At 36.8% G+C, this 19868-nt stretch overlaps 1 protein-coding gene across 8 annotated transcripts in view; it reads left to right on the top strand.

The window, feature by feature from the left end:
* SOX5 (SRY-box transcription factor 5) overlaps nucleotides 1-19868 on the top strand; it is a 989998-nt gene that overhangs the window by 19063 nt on the left and 951067 nt on the right. For 2 of the 8 annotated variants that reach the window (XM_060024447.2, XM_060024444.2), the window contains exon 1: nucleotides 4122-5374. The exons of the other annotated variants lie outside the window; for them this stretch is intronic. The gene's annotated coding sequence lies outside the window, so the exon portion shown is untranslated. Of the gene's footprint in view, nucleotides 1-4121; nucleotides 5375-19868 lie in introns of those variants that run through there. 8 annotated transcript variants of the gene reach the window in all.

The raw sequence follows: 19868 nt of genomic DNA, 5'->3' as shown, positions 1-19868 counted from the left end.
TACTTATGTAATATTTAATGAATTTACTCAGTTACAGTGGCAAATAGAAACAGTATAAAGAGCCCTGGGGTCAAGCAGATAAGTAAAGCAGTTAGAGTGGGAGTGTGTGGTGCGCTACAGTAGCCTTTTTGCTATGAGGGTACCCTGGCTAATAGTGTATTTCACGGAGGGAATGGAACACACCCGTTACTCTGGTGACTTGCTGAACTTAGGTTGGCTATGAAAGTTGTATTCTAGGGCTAGTGATGAGTACTATGGAGTATATCATGGAGGATGAATACAGGGGGCTATAAGGAGATATTATAGCGTAGCCTGATTTATTCTAGAAGTCACAGCAGGACTTTCAGGAGGATGAGACATTTGGGTTGGAATATGAAGAGAAGTAAGCTGTGGTTGAGTGTGGAGAAAGAACACTTTGTGCAAAGCTCTGAAGTAGGTTAAAGGTTGGGATATTGAAGAACCAAAGGAGACCAGAGTGGCTGGGGCACAGAAAAGAAGGGCAGGAGTCATGAGGAATGAGGCTGGAGGAGGAGGCCGGCGTCCTGTCATGTAGCGTCTTGTAGATGCTGCTGAGGTTCTGGGTTTTTATCAAAAAAGTAAGGGCAAGTAATTAAAGGATTCAGATTTGCATTTTGAAAAGATAATTCTGGCTGTTGTTTGGAAAATGGAACGAACAGGGCATCAGTTATATAGTGATTAGAGTAGTCTAAATAAGAAACGTTGTCCTTGTCTCCAAAACTATTCATTCTTCCATTTTTCAGGGCCTTATCCTGCTACAAGTCTAAACGGGTCCTTGAAATACTTGAGGAAAAGCAGAACCTAAATTCATCATAGGTATAAATCTTTTCAATACCCAGAAAGACCTGGAATGGTATTTTCTATAGCGTACTTTGCTTACCATTTTCTCCATTTATATTTGTATTTATAGTCATGATTTCAGCACATCATGTTGTCAAGACAATAGAAAAAAAAGGAAAAGTCATTCTTTTAAGCTTGTACCATGCTATTGATTTTCTTTGAAAGGACAACAAGTGTGTTTATTTTATCACTGTGGATCTAAACCTTAACCATGAAACACCATTCTTTACTTCTAAACTACGTGTAACAAAGAAATTCTTTATTGCAACGTCATCAATAATTCAAATGCAACTTAAAGGAAAGTAGGGCAGCATAAGGAAAAACACACTTGTTCCATAATTGAGTCGATTAAATAGTATTGAGTCCCACTGTCATATTCATATTGATGAAACAACTTTTATAACTACAAAGAGTCTAATAAGAAGTAAGACCTCAGAATTATGAGACAATGTCATAGACATTTCTGTATTTTTTCGTATTGTAAAATACAAATAGTGAAAGCAAGCTTTTACTTGTGTGCGATAATGAAGGAGCAGCTTTTGAAAGGTACTCTTACTGGGATTTTCATAGTTTTCAAAGCTGTGCAGTAATAAACCAAGCTATTTTGGAACTGTGCATACATTAGTGTTCTGGTGCAACATGATACAATAATGTGTGAAAACGTATATGATCGCACCTTGTTTAAATTTGCAATTTTTCAACGTAATCCCACAGTGAGCTCTTGTCAGGTTTTGACTGCATAGGGGAGGAAAAGTTTATAGAAGCCTAAGAATGGGTTTGGATGTAAATATCTGACTATGAAAATAAGACTTTCTAAAAATTGTACTTTTTTGAAAGATCAAAAGAGTTCAGTTTATCTTATATATAATATTTTGCAAATCAACCTGTTATTAGTTTTGCCCAGTGGAAGCTTAAGAACGTGCATAAATAACCTTCAGAATGAATATGTATATCTGCTCTATTTTTTATTTGCAGAGTGAGTGAAAAGTACAGAGTTTGATTTTTAAAGACAATGATCACATTATAATTTATGCATTCATATTAATGTTGTTTTTCAAAATTTCACCCAGAGAAGCAAAACCCGGATTCCATTGATGCCCTTGTCCAAAACATTTTGGAAAACTTCCTCTCAGAACTGTCTTTTGAATCATTTGCAAGCCTGACTAAAACATCTATCTCATTACTTTCTATTCGCATTTTATACCAAGATTCATCATGCTTTTTTTTTTACTCACCAGAGTTGGCTATAAATGTCTCTTTGAAATGATGAAAATGGCTAAAATTGACTTTCAAATTATGAAATTTGTCACCATTGAGGATATTTAGAAATGTGTATGCCTGTGTGTGGCACAGACTTAGAAAGCAGTTTCAGAAGGAGGTAGAAATACTGTGAGGAACGGCTGAGCTTTAGAGTGAGTGAGTGGTGTTCTGAGGTGACCACTGTGAAGGGAAAGCACATTTGGATGACATGGTATGTTTGTTTAAAAACCAGTCACATTACTTTTTAATGACGCTGTGTATTAGTTTTTACAACGTATGCAAAGAAAAATGCAAACATGCCTTTTGGAATGCAAGGCCAAAATATCTTAAACAATTAGCAGCATATTTTATTAGGAAGACAATTAAAAGATTAAGCAACTACAGTGCTAATCCTGTGTTGGCAGATTCTTCAGATAATGGTCTTTACGTGGGAATGTCTCTGCACAGTTTTATTTTATTTAAATACTGTCATTTACTGTCTGATCTATAAGTATGTGTATTTCCTTTAGCATCTTACATAATTCATACTTATTTTCATGTCATTTGAAGGTACTAGTTGGTAGCACTTGAAATTTTCATTTCAGTTGACCTCTTCCTATAAGTAATTGACCCGGTTTTCAGAACTATTAGTGCTTGTTTTCTTAACCATCAGTAAAAAAAAGCAAGTAGTCACATGTGCTTGAAATGTAAAATAATTGGATTGACTTCTAAATATTTTCTTCATTTAAAAACAATCTGTGGTCTTTCAGTACAACTCACACAAGTTTATGTGTTAAATAATTTATGAATAAAATGAATTAGTAATGTACATGTCCAGAATGTTCACCACTTGCCTCCAGTTTGAACATCTTTACTGTGTTCTCTCTTAAATGGGTAGGAAGTGAAAGAAGTGATTGCCAGAGAGACTTAGTTGAGTAGCTTTTATTTTCTGAGTGTTAGAATTGGTATTAGTGCCGTCTAATAGAAGGAGAGGAAACAATTCAAATATAATTTTGCCATGGTTGGTTTTTGCGACCCTGTAAGATCAATGAAGATTAGAAGCCCAAAGATCTCAGAGAGTTTAGGACAACTTTCTGAGGCAGCGGATGGCAAATGATAGCCCCTGGGCAGGACTCTTGTTTAGTGAATAAAATTTTATTGGAACACAAGCATGCCCATCCATTAACTTGTTATCCACAACTACTTTCAAGCTGTAAGAGCAGAGTTGAATAGTTTGTGGCAGATAACATACAGCCCATAATACTAAAATAGTTACCATGTGGTCCTTTAAGAAAAAAATTGCTGGACTTGTAAGATAAAGGACCACTAGTTGTACCTGACATCCCCATCTTTATGAAAAATCTAAAGCATTTAGAGAGCCTCTTTGGAAATTAGAGGCAACATACACAACATATTTGGAAACATGGTTGTGATCCATTTGTCAGAAGATATAAAAAGATTCAAGGTTTAAGGGGAGCTCAAAGCAAGAGTGGGCCCTATTGCAAGTCTGGGCTGCAATCAGTGCAAACGGTTCTGCCTCTTGGGTCATAAGACTAGGCAGAAGCCCAAAGGTAGTTTCTGACTTTCAGCTTTCGGTGTTATCAACAGGGATCAAATGTCATTTATAGCTGCTTGAAAATGGATAGATGTAAATGCAAACCAGTGTTTGAAGATCTGGTATACACTTTTGCACCACTTTTCGGTATAGCTAACACACCCTTTGGAGATAAAGGCTTCTTGTTTAACATGGTATGTAGTTTGTGTAGACTGATTTGTGTCATAGTGATTCTTTTATCCTGGATTAAACTATGTTCACATTTCTTTTTTTCTGGTTTTGTGGTACTAAATGGGCTTTCTTTTCCTGAATGCCTTTATCCTTGACTATTCTAAAAATTTTAAAGCACAAGATTTATGCAGGAATTGTTCCAGACTAATAGCTACTTCCTTCATATTAAACACCTTAGTTTGTATTAATGAAATTGGGTGCTCTTTTGTTCCTTTTCCCAACAAGGGGAACAGTTTTGGAGACTAAATCAGTCTTAACATGTGCTGCACCTTGAGTTCTTTGGTAACTTTATTTTACCTACTAACTGTCATGGATTTTTGACAGCAAATGTCATATTTGAAATTCCATTGAAGGAAAGTATAACACTGTGATAATGTTCATTTGCAATATAATTATTCATTGACAATTTCTAAAATCTATAATAGGTTAGAAAATAAAATCCCAGCAGCTTTCGTGTTCCCCATTAAGAAAAGTAGATTCAGAAAGCTTATATCATGGTACTGCTTACCAAAAGTTAGGAGTTTTATTCTTGTAGGAGTTAGGCTATTAAGTAATGTTTATATAATCCTGATAAACATTTCTCCATGACTGAATTTTGAGTGGAAAACTTTCTTTCCTAAAAGGCTCTAAGTGAAAAAAAAAAGGCCTGTCCTCTGACTATGTGTAGTGTGTGTGTGTGTGTGTGTGTGTGTGTGTGTGTGTGTGTGTATATTTAGATCTATGTTAATACCAACTAATGCCAACATCTGGCAAAGAGATGGAGATCTGGGAATTTGTTGCTTGAAACCCTGGGACAAAGTGTTCTGCTCTGACCAGCAAACATAGCTGTGGACTTGAACTGGAATCTTCAGGGGCAGAAACGTCTTAACTGTCTGGAAAATTGGCCTGAGTCACCATGAAGGCACTAAAACAAAACTAATTTTAAGCAGGTCAAAGTTCAGTGATTCCCTCTGGAATTCAAACTTTTTAAAAGAGTCTCATGTTTAAGTGAAAAGGGTCAAAGTTGATGTACTGTTACAATGTTTTGAATGCTTTCCCTTAAGAACAGCCACCCAAGCTGGGATTAGCATGAGGAACTGCAAGGCTGGCACTTGCGTCTAGGTTAAAAATATTTTAAAGCAGTAAATGCCGTCAGTACAGAGAGATCCCTGGGAGCCTTTCTATTCAAAAATGTGTGAGCTCAGGGCAGCGACTGCAATGTAATTTAGGGCAGTGTATGCTTCATAGCTTTGGAGAATATTGCTTCCTGCTAATGTTCCATCAGAGAATGGTAGGATAGTAGTAATTTTAGAAGGTGGTATTCCTGTTTGTCTTACATCGAAAACTTCAGAATAAATAAGAGGACACAGCAACTGAACGAGAAATGTAACTATGGAAAGGTACCAATGAATCTAAATTTGAACTGAACAGATACCAAATCAGCATGGGTGTAGGAATATTTTTAAGGCGAAGCTACGGTGCAAGTGACTTCCCAGGGAATGAACTGCACAGGTACGTATGGTGTGTGACAAATAGCCTGCAGAAACTTTAAAGGAAGTGCCTTGTCAACAGTAAGGTCCTTTGACTATGACCGGATGTAATGCTGTTGAATATTTGAATTGAGGAATTATTTTCGAAAATGGAAACATAGGAGATTTCATTTCAGTATCTGGCATTCAGATGCTATCTAGATATCCCGAGGATGCCAAGGAATTAGCTAGTCAGAATTCCTTGAATGAGATTGTACTGGAATTGTATGGTCGCCTTAAACTGAAGTGTGTGATTCTAGCACTTCTGATGTTAAAATGTTACACACTGCAGCTTAAGGCGATTGACTAGGTATTTTCTCAGTCTGAAGATCTCGTTGCTGACTAGGATGAGACCTAAACAACATTCTTAGACGTTAAAAAGAGCCTATCATTTTATGGGTTGTGTCTAGGAAAGGGGAGAGAAACATTTGCTCTGCCTTCAAATTTAGAGACTCAGCTAAAAACTGCAGCTATGAAATTTGGCTGGTGTCCATAGTCTACTCAACTTCCTATAAAACTTTGGTTGTTCATATTAGCTGTTTTCTTTTTCCTTGATACCAGGGGCAGAATAATTCTGTTGCTCTTCATCATAAACCTATGATACTCACTTTGAAGAAGCTTTACTAATTTAGTTATTTATTCAGTAAATACCAGTTATTCCAATTGGAGGAATTACATTTTGCATTGTGTTTACTGTGTCTCAAGAGATTTGAACTCGGTCATGTCTGTTTGTTTTAATAAGTCAGTCCCACGTGATAATTTTTACCAACAGAATAAAAATGCATGAGGAAGAAGGAAAAGTCAAGTTATGGTGTGACGTGATGATTCTCTCCTGTACAGTTTTTAACTGGAAAGTGATCTGAGTTGGGCTGAAAGATGAGAAGATGTCATGCATGTTCTTTGTGCTTCCTTCACTAAGACAGGTTGATAGAAGGTGGTCTTCGATTTGGATCCTTGAATTCAGTTATGTTTATAATTATTAAGATTGTGAACGATGCTTATCTTAATGTAGCGATGCAGAGAGAAGAATAAGAGAGAATCAAATATTACAAAAGTTAAATTAGGAGAAGTAAAATGATAACTGTTTTCAAGAATTGGTGCTAGGATTATAATGCAGGAGTAGTTTTAGGGTAAGTTCTTAGATTTCTCAGAATCTTAATTATAGACCAGCAATTTAAATTTTTGAGCAGGGAATTTCCAAAACAAAATTTATTTGCCATCAAAACTATATGAAGAAATGGTTAGAGAAACGTCAGTATATTCAATATTCTAATTTATTATTTCAACAGGACTAGTTAACAGTTTTATCACAAATGACCTTTTGAAAAAATAGTTGTTGCTCTGAACTTTTGCCCCTCTATGTGTCTTCGCAAGGAGAGCTTTTGAAGAGTCTTAAATCTGTCTGATAGTAAAATATCGTGATACGTTCTCGTTTCCCTACATCTCCAAGCTCTGTCAGCTGTTAAACTTGTGCTAGTCGACTGCTGGCTCGACATGCTGAGCCGGTCCTTTTGTTTAACTGGCATTGCTCTCAGCTTCCCCACTTAAACTAGCTATCAGAATCCTCTAGGTCAACCAGATAGTTTGCCTTACTGCAAGCTCACCTGAACCATCTTCTGAGGTAGGGCCTATGATTTCATGAGAAATAGTCACCTCAGTGGGGAGCTACAGAACTCACCTCTATCTTCCAAGTGTTAACAGTAACCTATAATAATAATTTGGTGACACAAAATGCTTCTTTTTATGCATTACCTATTTCCAGAGGCCTAATTTAGGTTTGTATCAAAATGGATATCACAAACAGTACAGCTTCCTGCTGAGAAGCAAAGTGCTACTGAGAGACTTTCTGTTATTCTTTTGGTGGCATCTGGGAGGGGTGAAGAAACATGGGCGGGGTGGGGAGGGAAGCAATTGTCAGTCGCTTAAGCGTCACCAGGACAAGCCGTGGTGGAGAATGGTTTTCAAAGGCAGAATAACTTGATGGAATTGTTGTATCAGGAGCTGAACTTTGTTCTATTGCACTTGATAGGAGGCAAGTTTCAGAACAAGGAAAACAGCAGAAGTGGTTATAGCAGATATCTTATTTTTCTGTATGATTTTCATACTTCATGCTCCAGCAACAGTGACAGTGCTTACTTACCCAGGTGTAAATACAAACAATAATACAGTGCTGAGAAAGTTTTAAACTTTAAGTCTCCACCGAAAGTCTTAATTCTTCATCACAGAATCCCTGGCTGTGCTAGAGTCAGTCCAATCGAAAGAGCAGAGCTAATGGCAGCGTGTCCCATCTTTAACCTTTTACCCTATTTTTAAATCGCCCAGTACCTACCCCAAACATGCGAGTCTCCTCCATTGTCCTAGTTCTTCAAGCAAACAGAAATTTATCATAATTTTTCTTACTTAACTATACCCAGGAGTATTGTACTTTAAATAGAAACTTATGAAGGGCTGTTTTTCTTAAATGTTTAGAGTTAGAATTTCGGGCTGTGCTGGTAGTGAGAGATGGAAAAATACGGCAATATTATTTCACAGAAGGGGTCTTCCAGGGAGTCCTCAACTCACACCTTATAGGTAAAATTACCATTACAGCGAAGCCGTGAGCTGATTTTTAGCCCAAACGTGGGCTAGTCAATGACCTGCGTTTTAGAATTCAGCGATGGAGGCGTTGATGCATTTCCGTGCTTTAGGTTCCGTGGCAGCTTCCAGCTTCTGCCTTTGCCCTGACTGTACCCAGTCCTCTTACGTGGAAAAGGGATGGGAAAATGGCAGGGAGCTGGGCAAATTGTCAAGAACTCCATCCCAGAACTTTAACTCTGGCTCCCACTGCACCATTTCGCTCTTGCGTGTTTTCTGAGAGTGCAGGGTTTTTCTTGGCCTGCTGCTTCCCCAAGTGGCCAGCCCTTGCCTCTTGTCTGCACTGTACCCTGGGGATGTGTTCTCAGAATGCCCATTTCCCACCGGCCCCTGGGAGCACTGCGAAGGAGCAGCTGTCCTCGCGTTCCCACTCCCACTCTGAGGAGAGGCTTGGGTGCACAGGCTTCTGTCACATACTCGATTTGTGCATCTCAAGCACAGCTTGCTCGGCTCCGCATTTTGGCTTAGTGATCAGGCTGATCGTGTTCGTATAGGTGTTCATCTCGGGGCATGCTCGTATAGGGATATCCATATGATTTCTCTTTGCAAGGACTCAGTTTTTAAGAGTAATTTAATGGCTATTGAAAAAAACATTAATGTTTTCGATGTGCTGCAAGAACATATTCATGGCATTCTTTTTGATTCTTTAAAAAGCTGTGTAACAACTAGATTTTTTAAGGCGTTGCTACCATAAAGACTGCTTTCAGACACATTGTATCTGTTTCCTTATTTAATGGACCATAATTCATTTTGTAAACATGACTCTTTCAAAGCAGGAAGACTTTCTACCACCATGGTCTAAGAGTTCGGTCACTTTTCTTAGGGATTGCTCAGATCTTCCTTGTAATAGCAGCTCCCTGAAGAAAACCAGAGAAAAGAAATAACATCAAACCTTCAACTGCAGCTTTTGCCCCATTTAAATAGCAATGGATAATTCTGAAAAACTGTAAGTGGGGTGAGGTGTAAGATGGACTTTTAGCTCTCTTTTCAAAGTTTCTTCCCATTTTTGTGCTTACTTCAAAACCTTTACTTAGAATGAGAGTGCATTCATGTAGTTTATTGTCCTTTGTTTTCAAGGTTTTTTATAATGATTCGTGGGTAGAAATGTGCCAGGGCTTTGGGATCTGAGCTTCCTTTGGACCCCATAGGATGTCAATGGACTCATTAGGATTTAGCCAAGTTTTATGCATTATTCATAATATACATTCACAGCGTGTACACTAACGACCGTCTCCTGTGTCTGCTTAGTCAGGACCATTTGCATGCTGTATTATGGAAACATAATACAGGATGCATTTAGCCACATTTTCTGTATTATCCTTAATATATATTGTCATCATATTCTGTTATAGGGTATGTGGTGAATGTGTTTAAACAATAGCACGCACTTGTGCATTGTGATTCCATAAAAACAAATGTATAATAAAAGTCTTGATGGAAGTAATTATTGCACATGTGCAATAATAGTTTCTAAAAAAGCCTTCATATTATTTCTAGTTTGTTTTCATTGTTTGATTATCTAGTTATTTGTTTTATGTTGTTTTATGCCTGCTGGACGGATGTCCTGAAAATTTTAATTTTGAAAACAACATACCTTCTTTATCCCTCTCATATCTTTCCTCATTAGTTTCCCTAAATGAGTATTTAAAAATATAATATTTAAAAGAGACTCAATGATTAAGAAAAGCATGTTTCCTAGCTACCAATTAAAGATCTGTGGGGTATTTGTTATAAAGAGCCTGTGTTCCATGTACCGACAAGAACTGTTATGTATGTGAGAAATTAACATCAAATCATTAACATGAAATTATCTTCCATATCTAGGATAGAGGGGTTCTGAGTTCTAAAGTTAACATGACTCTTATTTATTTAAGGAATTGACACGTTTATCTTTTTCTTTTGGACATCTTGCTTGCAAAATGGAAATGACCCCTGCTTAATTGCAATAGCATATCAGATTCATTGTCTTTTAAAAAAATATAACTTGGATCAGAAAGAAGAAAATCTAGAAATACACCTATGTGTCACAGGTGTGAAGAAAACAAATTATTTAAAACTCTAAATGATAGCTTGTTGAAGAGTTATGCTGTGATGGAAATTTTAGGTACAGAGTATGGTAAAAGGATTCATTGAAATTATGTCTTTTCTTTTCGAGGGTTATTGGTGGTTTTTCAATACTTTGAAGTCATTTCGTTTTGGTTAGTGACTAGTAAACTTATTTTAGAATGTTCACTTTGAGAACCCTACAGTTCGTTTAGTGTCCTCCAAATCTAGTGCTTTTACACATGACCACATCTTATTTCATTATGAAACACTTTTTTGGAACAGATTTGGAGTTAGAAGCATATGAAAGGTGGGAGCCTTAGTTTGAAGGGCCATTAGTCTTTTTATTGATAATGATACCTTTATCAGTAATCTGTTTACTTTGCAATCAGTCTTATGAAATTTATCTATTCTGCTAGACATTATTGATGAATTTGTTTCAGATAAATGATCTCACTGAAAAATCGAAGTATACCCACTTGATAATATTGTAAACCATCCTTCTCTTGTCTTCTCTCTTCAGCAAGTTTGATATTATGCATCCAGATAAAATGGCCCTTTCCGTAGTATCCATATTCTTTGGAAATCTGTGGGGAAGTATAGACTTGATGCAAAATCTGGTTAATATCTTTTCTGCCTAGCTCAGTATATTATTCTCTTTTTCTTCATTGACTTTCACATAGTTGTTTGAGTCATGTCTGCATGTTGAGAAGGCAGTAGATTAAAATCTTCTGGTTTTAGATATAGTTCCAAATGTGATGGGTTGAATTCCAAGTAGCCAGACCTCAAAATAGGACAGAGAAGTATATGGTACTCATCAAAACCTAGATAATTTTGTTATCTGGTATAATATGAGTTTGTCAGAGAGAGAGAATAGATTGAGTATTAGAGAAGTAGACAAAAGAGGGTACACCTTTTTAATCGATGCTTTTCTGACATAGAGAGAGGATCTCATCGGCTCTTGTTTTAACAAGCCATATTCTTTCTACTTTTATTTGAGATTTCCTCCCAGTGGGCTTATTTAACTAAGTTGATTGCTTTGTCTAACTTTTATTGTTTGTTTAAATAGTTGCTCTGCACAAAAATTCCTCATGTTAATTTTGGTAATTTTTTTTCAACTTTTTAGAAAAGCCATTGATCCTTGACATATATGTCTGGATGAAATGGAATGCCTAAGAATATTTTACTTATATCTTTACTTATTAAGATACATTTATAAATCAGATGGCTAGAAACTAATTCAATTTTTTAAAATAAAACTTTTTATATAAAGGAGTGTTGAATCTGATTCAGTATAGTCACTTTCAAGGCTGTATATACCTCTTTCAGTGATTCTGAAATTGCTTAGAATATTTCAGGAACGCCTCCTTGGGAGCTGCCATAGAGCCTGAGGCATACTCTTTTGATAACCTCAGTGGACAAATTTTCTAACTTTGAAGAAAGTCTTTATATTTCAACATAGTCAAAAGATATATTTGAGCCAAATCTGGTGAATAAAACAGGTAGGTAGTCAAAAGGGGAGTGGAAGTGGCGGGCAGCGCAAATTGTGGAACCAAAGTAGCCGGTCTGTTTTCTTGGGTCAGTCATAAATTGGAGGATTACAAAACAGGACCTCCAAAGTCTTTTAAGCAATAGTAGCAACAGAGAGATGAGTATGTGGTTTCTTAAGCTCAGTTCGTTGAAGAATCACACTTATTTGTCTGCAAAAGTTTAAAATTTGGTTTAAAATAGATTTTAAATATGTTACATTAGTTTGTAGTTATACCTTACATAGTCACAATAGATTTCATGTCTTTCTGTGTTCATCTGTTATAACTGACATGCAAAGCTGTGTCCATTTTTAGATTGGTGTGCCTGTTTTTTCCAAATAATGAAAAATGCACAGAGTTTTTCAAAACCATTAATTCTGAGCTAAAATGAGTTGTCCAAATGGAAAACTAATCTGTATGTCTTTTGGTTTTTCAGATTAATTTTTCATTTAGTAATTTAGTATTTCCAGAGTTAAGTATTTTAAATGTAGACTTATTTTTTTCTGCTTCATTTTGGTCAGAGGTTGCTTTAGGTTTCATAATAATAAAATTTATTTCAGGGAGTTTCTTCATTTGAGTTTCCTTTCTGGCTCTTCCAGACCAGTTCAGCCGCTCATAGACAGGTACAGTTACCTGCAGACAGATCACTTCCGTAGATGAACACTAAGAAACACACACAATTTACACAGACACATTGAGTTTCATGACTAACTTCCACAATCATACATGTAAAAGGACCATAATTTTGGAGGGTTATTTAGTAACAGAGTGAATATTCACAAATGATATGATTCTCATTTTGGGGTGGATCTCAGATATCACCATGTCTGAATCCCTTCTTTTGATAACTGTTTGGAATGTTCGTCTACTAGGAATCATGTTGGGAGGGTGGATACAACTAAGAGCAGGTCCAACAAAGAATGTTGGATTAAGAGGAAATAGTTGAGTCCTGTTTTATTTTACTGTAGATTATTTGTAAACTCAGATTACTTCGGGAATTGACATGTTTTTGAGGAGGGTTAAGGCAGGAACAGCAATTTTCCTAGTGAGGTGACTAAGGGGGAATATTCAAATTAATGTGTATACTAAAAATAAGGTTTGGATTAGGTATCAGTTTTTCAATTTAAACAGTTTTCTTTATCTTAATATTTCTGTTTAAATTTCAATTACAGATTATTTTAAGGCCTCATTTTTAAAAAACAATCTTCACTTTATTTATTTATTTATTTATTGCCACGCTGTGTGGCTTGCGTTGTCTTAGTTCCCCGACTAGGGATTGAACTCCCGCCCTCGGCGGAGTTGGAGTGCTAGCCATTGGACCGCCAGGGAATTCCCTAAGACCTCATTCTTTAACCTACGCTGTACAATTGCCTGTTGCCATCACAATCTCTAGTCCAGAGAAGAGAATATTTAGCTAGCTTAGGAAATGTATCCTTGCTCTGTTTCTCCCTCTCTCCCTGTGTCCTTCCTTTCTCCCTTCTTTCTGTTTGTGTCTTTTTTTAAAATGTTAAATTCTCAAGTTAGTTCTTATTGCCTATTGGATACAAGTGGAGAAGGGCAATAACAATTGGCTTTCTAGGAAAGTTCTATACATTATTCTTATAAGACTTCTCCTAGTTCTTAATGGCTTAAATATATTTGCCCATTAGTCCCATAGTACACCCTGCCTGCTTTTGTATTACTGCTTCAGAAATAGCATGGGAGAGTGAGGATCTAAAGCCATCATCCGGGTTTTCTGTACTCAGGCCACTTAATTTCTCTTTCCTTACCTGTAAAATTGGGTTTAACTTACAGGATTTTTGCAAGAATTAGATGAGTCAGTTATATGAACTTTTTGCATTTTGTAAATTGCGACCTTCAGATGGATGTTAGTTGTTCATTCCTTGATTTGGTGAAATGCAGAGCAGCAAGTACTGCAGCTACATTTGCAGGGTTTTTTGTTGATGGTTTTTAAAAATATTTTGTATGCCTTTTGATGAAGTTCAAACTTTACCACTTTTCAACTGGAATGGCACTAGGTCTGAAAGTTATAACCCCTGGGAAAAAAATACAAGGTCTTCCTTTGGGTTATGTTCATTTTGGTTGTTCTACAGTTTGGAGTAAGGTTTCTGATGGTACCACTGAGTGTGGACAGTAACCTTTATACTTGAACTCTTCTAAGATTCTACTCCTTTTTTTCTTTTTCTTTTTCTTGAGTAATGTAAATATAAATTTCAGTTCAGGCCTGGGGACGATGTGTATATTTTCTTATTGTTAATAGGTATGTGGTATAGAAATGGAGCATTTATATCTCATTATTTTGATAACACACTACAGAGATTCCAGTAGTCGTGTTTAATATTTATTTTAGGAAATTTGCCACTGCAGACAAATTTATTTTAGACTGCCTTTTCTGAAGAACAGTGAATTATTAAATGGTGGGGGAAAAACCCAACATGGTAAAGTAATGTGATATATTATCTGAGTTCATGGGAACCATTTGTAATCTTTCTTAATTCAGGGCGTTTTAAAAAAAATTCTCTCCATAGTGACTGCTTGTTTCTATTTCCTGCGTAGTAACTGGCCTCTAGATATGGGCTTGTACTGGTGAGTTTTAATTCCAAGTGAGGCGATAGGGACAAATACTTCTGGGTGTTGGTTGTAGCACCTCCATTCTAAGCAAGTCACTTCATCTTTTGTCTCCTTCATTCTCTTTCTTTCTAGCTTGTCAAGAAAACAGTGATAATATATTTTGCAGGACCGCTCAGATGACAAAATGAGATAATGTATATAAGGCTCAAATATTCTAAAATTGAAAAGTGGCAAACCAATACCAGCTATCAGAATACTGAATGTTTGCCTACTGAAAGAGACAAACTACAATGCCCAGACTTTCAGGAGGGTTTTGTAAAAATTTTCTTCAAGAATTTAAATTGGCTGTGGAAATAAAATTTTAGAACTGGGACATGTTTCATAGCCTATAATCCTTCCTCCAAACCCACTGAAGGAAATTGAGGTCCAGGGCTTCTAGGTGAGAGTCTTAAAGTCACATAGATAAATAGGAGAATTGATCATAGAACCCAGGTCTCCTGGCTCCCTTGCTGGGCTGTATTATTCTCCGCTCTGAACATGGCTGGGTCTATCATTTGGCCTCCTTTTTTGGTGGTAAGATGTCTCTCAAATGACAGTGATAAAATATGAGTAGCATTCACCCTTCTCTCAGAAATGAAGGACTCTAGAGAGGCATTTTCCTTTTGCTTTCTTTTTCCCCTTGTGGTTATTGACAAAGCCTGGGATCATGTTGAAACTTGTTGCAACCACCAGGAAACACTTTCAGCTTTAAAAAATTTTTTTAAAAATTTTGTTTATGTTTTTAAATTTTTACATCTTCTTTCTTTTTTATTAAACATCTTTATTGGAGTATAATTGCTTTGCAATGGTGTGTTATTTCTGCTGTATAATAAAGTGAATCAGCTATACATATACATATATCCCCATATCCCCTCCCTCTTGCATCTCCCTCCCACCCTCCTTATCCCTCACCCTGCTCCCAATTAACAAGTAGCAAGCATGATTATGCTCCAGTTAGTCGGAAAGACTTGTCGGACTTTAATATTTAGATGAGGAAAAGACCTTCAGCCTTGAAGAAGAAAATCCCTGTTGATATTTTCCATAAAAGGGGATGTACAGTTACTTCAGCAGAGCCGACTCTGCCACTTTGTGTAGATGAAACCCTGAGAAATGGCTATGAAGAGAGCATGTTAGTCACGGCTCACATTAACACAGTGTTCCCTCCAATTTGTTGGCTTCTTTCTCATGAAAATGCTGTAGAATGAACCATCAGGAGGTTATTCTTTCCCTATGGTTTGTCCCCCCAAAAAACAAAAAATAATAAAAATTATTAAAAGCGCTTTCATGGAAGTGTGATGAAGACAGCTTTTTGTAAACGGATGTTTCACTAGTGTCATCCATTTAAGTCAAATAGGTAACATGCTCCAAAGGCAACTTTTAAAAATCACGTAAATTTAATTCACCTTTTCTAAAATAATTGACATTTACACTCATTACAACTTGCAGTGACTCACTCTCTCTCAAGAAAAAAATTTCTTAAGAAATCAGTAGGACATTCAGCTCCCCTGAGAAACTAGTTGGTTACATGCCCCTGTCTGGGTGCCCCCAGCTGCTCCCAGGTGAAGAGTTGGCCTTCAGTGATTGAATACGGTGCTGGGTAATGTGCCTTGAGCGTCTCGCAGAATGTCAGAAAATTCCCTTTATTTTCTTTAGCCTCTATTTGGCAACACTTAAACATTCAAAAATAGAGAGAAAATGAAAAGAGATGTAGAACTGGAGTCCTCATTGCCAATCGTGTTTTTTGGTAGACTTAGAAAACTGAATTGTTGTCTCAGTGTCATAGCTAGAGGTTAGTTCAAGTCATGTCCCAATCCTAGGTTATCACTGGTTTTAGTGTTGTTACAGATAGTCTCAGCAAGGACATGGATGGAGCAAGTTTTAACTTTTGTTCTTCATGTGCTTACAACAAGAACACAACTAGGTTTACTATTTCACTTCTCTCCTCAGTTCCTATATTTATGTGGTTTTGAGAAACCTACTCTAAGCAGATGTCACATGAAGAGAACATTTCTCTGGGGAGGTTAAGATCTCCAAAATGTAGTCCATGGTACCTTCAATTGAATACCTACCATGTGCCATGCCCTCTTTTTTGGCATTGGGGATAAAGCAGTGAACAAAATGGACAGCCCTTGCCATTGAGGAGCTTAAAATCCAGTGTGCACGATAGAAAATAAACTATACATAAGAAATGTGATAATTTCATATGAAGAAGAATAAATAGCATAGTATGATAGAAAGTAGTTCCCAGTATTTGCTTTGGTTGGCATGGTCAAGGAAGATGATGGTCGAGTTTTGATCTGAATGATGAGAAGGAAGAGTCTGTGGGATGACCAGGAGAACAGATTTCTCAGGAAAAGGAATAGCATATACCGGGGTCCAGTGACGGGGGAGAGCCTAGCTTGTTCTGGGGGGAAGAGCCCACTCTTCTCACACTTGTCATGACTCCTCTTCCATCTGCATTCTCAGCTCATGATCTTGCTTCCTATTTCTTCTAGAAATTAAAGGAACGGGAAGAGGACTTCGTGAAACTTCTGTCACGTAGCTATGCACCTACCTGCATACACTGTGCCTTCTCCTTGCCCCTACGTATAAACTCTAGGCAGTCCTAGTAAAGGCTGACTCCTCTGTTTATGCACAATCTACAGTCTCTTCCCTCTGGCCTGCTCAGACGTTCTTCCACCCATGTTCCTCTTTCTCTCTGGCATCGTCAACTTTTCCCTCTACCTGATCTTTCCTACCAACCTACTGTCAACATTTTCCTCTTAAAATATTATTTCTTCCATTTTAAGAGGAAAAACATTCTTTTGATGCCACTCCTCTCCAGCTACTCCACATTTGTCTCCATCTGTTTAAAGAAGAACTCCTTGAAAAAGTTGCGTAAATTTTTTGACTCCAAATTCTTCCCTCTCCTTTTCCCTTGAAACCGCTCCAAAGAGGCATCTGTCTTCATCACGCCACCAAAACGAGTCAACAGTGGCCTCCATGTTGCTATGCCAATGATTAATTACCAGTCCTTACCTTACTTGTCCTGTCTGCAACATTAGAAAGTGTTATTTACTCTTGTTGCCTCATAACATGCTTTTAACTTGGCTTCCGTTTCCTTGATTTTCCTTCTACCTCCTAGCTGCTGCTTTTCTGTTCTTTATTTGGTCCCTCTTCATTGCTGTAATTGCTAAACACTGGTGTGCCCTAGGGCTTAGTTCTTGGACCCCTTCTCTTTTCTATCAAAACAGAAATCTTCGCTAGTCTCTATCCAGCCTAACAGGTAAATGCCATACATGTACTGATGACTTTGAAATACATATCTAGAACCCAGAACTCTCTCCTGAACTTTAAACTCATATATACAACTCCCTAGTTGACAGCTCTTCCACTGTCTAATAGGGACTTTAATATAATAGGTACAAATATGAACTCCTGATCTCTCCCAACCCCATGCCCTCTGCTTCTTCTGCAGTCTTTCCCATCTCAGTTATGGCCACTCCTCTCTTTCAGTGGCTCAGGCCAAATTCTCAAAGTCATCCTCACATAACTCTTTCTTTCAGGAAGCCTGTCTTCTCTACCTTCAAAATATATTCAAATTCTGACTGTATAAAGATTTTTTAAAAGAAAGAATGAAGATTTTTTTCAAAAGAATAAAGGGTTTTAGACTCTCTCTTAGAAGTTTAATGATCGTGCAAAGCCTACACACTTATACCTTATTTAAAGGAGTTAGAAAATACATAGAAAACTATAGAAGATTGCTGTATATCCTGCAGAAGTTTTGTTTCCTAAATACTAATACAAATATCATGTTAAGGAAGTAAAACAATTTAAAGTAATGGTTTTAGAAAATAACTTACAGGTGTAAAAGAGAAGCATATGGTTGAACAGAGATTGCCAGTGAAATTGACAGATGATTAACATTCATTATAACTTTTAATTAACACCTTGGAAAATTCCATCGAATGATACTGTATGTAAATGACTATGTGTGATATCTTGGAGCATTCTCTTACCTGTTTCACAGAGGGGGAAAAAATGGATCACAAAACTGCCTATGATAATGGTTTTACCCAGCCTGGTGTTTGTTTTGGGTGTTATCTACTTGTGTCAATCATGCCAATTTGAGCTGCCAATATTCTAAATATATTTGTCTGAGGTATAAGTGATTCTCTGTATTCTGTGGAGGAAAGAAAAACTACGTTTTAGTTTCTTATCATTCCTTCTTTTCAACATTTCATGATTGAGTAACTATGGGAGAATTTGGGCTTTTACCTGGAACTTTTCCAAGGTGATTTAAAATCCGGTTCATTCAAAATCTGGTTAATAAAATTTGTGATCAATATATATAACACTGGAGGTGGTGAGAAACTGATTTTTGTGAGGGATTCAAAATCCTAAATTGTACTTTTTTCTGTATGTTGAGACTAATTTTCTATTCACTGTTTGTGGTGAAATGGGAGTGTTTCCTGTTGAAAATAGTGGTGGTTGGTTTATATATAATGTTTCCAAACTTTTGTAGAGGTACAGTTACTATAGGATTTTGTTATTAATTGTTGAACTCTGATAAAAGTCTGCCTTTTAGAGTTCTGCTCAAGAGAGTTGTGGTACAAATATAAGCTTACCTACCTGTTGCTGATTTCAAAAACTGGGGGTGGAGAGATGGTGAAAGACATAGAAATATGTTTTCTTTGACAGAAACATCTGTCAGTTGTTACTAGATAACATGTTTGGTCACCATTATACATTCATTGGTGGTCTAGGGTAATCCTTGGGGACATGAGTTATTCTCTCAAACTGTTATCTCTTGAGAGTCTCAAGGACTGCAAAGGGTGTATGGCTCTCTCTTTCTGTACTGTCTACTTACAATTATTGTGTTTAACTTCCTCTGCTTCTCTCTTTTGCTACTTTCTCCCTCTCCCACCCACCTATCTTATCTTCTCTCTGCCTTTCTTCACTGGGTTTTCCATGCTTCTGGGCTTAGTGCCAGTTGACTTGACCATTAGAATCATACCCAGCAAGTGATGGCCCTCTTCTCATGAGCTGCGTGGTCATGTTGAGTTATGAATGATTTTAGGTCTTCTTGGAGATTTCTGTTTTTCAAAGCTATTCAGAATTTATTAATTTGCTGTTCAAGATGTTGGTCAAAAGGCAGCAAGTCAAGGGAAGGTAGAACTGGGTAGCACAACTGTTTCAGATGGCTGAGGTTTGCAGAACACTTGCTACATAAACAAGGCATTCTTATAATTTAAATTACTAAGTATGACTTTAAAGGATCAGTTATAATATGCCTGCTTTTGAAAGCTAATGTCTATTTTAGGTTCAGTATTTAAGTTCCTTAGAATAATTTTTTATTCTCTTGTTTATTGTTTAGTGAGTATTAAGATTTTAAATCATTCTATGGATTAATTTAAGGAGTTAAAGCATTAGAACTGAAATATAAAAGCTTTAAAGATACAAAAGAACGAATTTATGTTATTATTTTTATCTTTTCGAGTGTTAGGAGCCTAAATGTGTTGAAGCTGAAACATGAAGAATGGAGGAAGAAACAAAAAATCACACAGAAAATACCAATTAAGCGTGAATGTTGCCTGATTTATAATTCCATGTACAGAGATTATAAAGAAGAAATATAGCTCAAGAAGGATGAGATGCTCTAAAATTGTGATTCTGACTATG

Source organism: Delphinus delphis, chromosome 11, assembly GCF_949987515.2.
Source record: "Delphinus delphis chromosome 11, mDelDel1.2, whole genome shotgun sequence".
NCBI classification, from domain to species: domain Eukaryota; kingdom Metazoa; phylum Chordata; class Mammalia; order Artiodactyla; family Delphinidae; genus Delphinus; species Delphinus delphis.
Note: the sequence above shows the minus strand (reverse complement) of the source record. Positions and strands in the feature narration are given on the sequence as shown.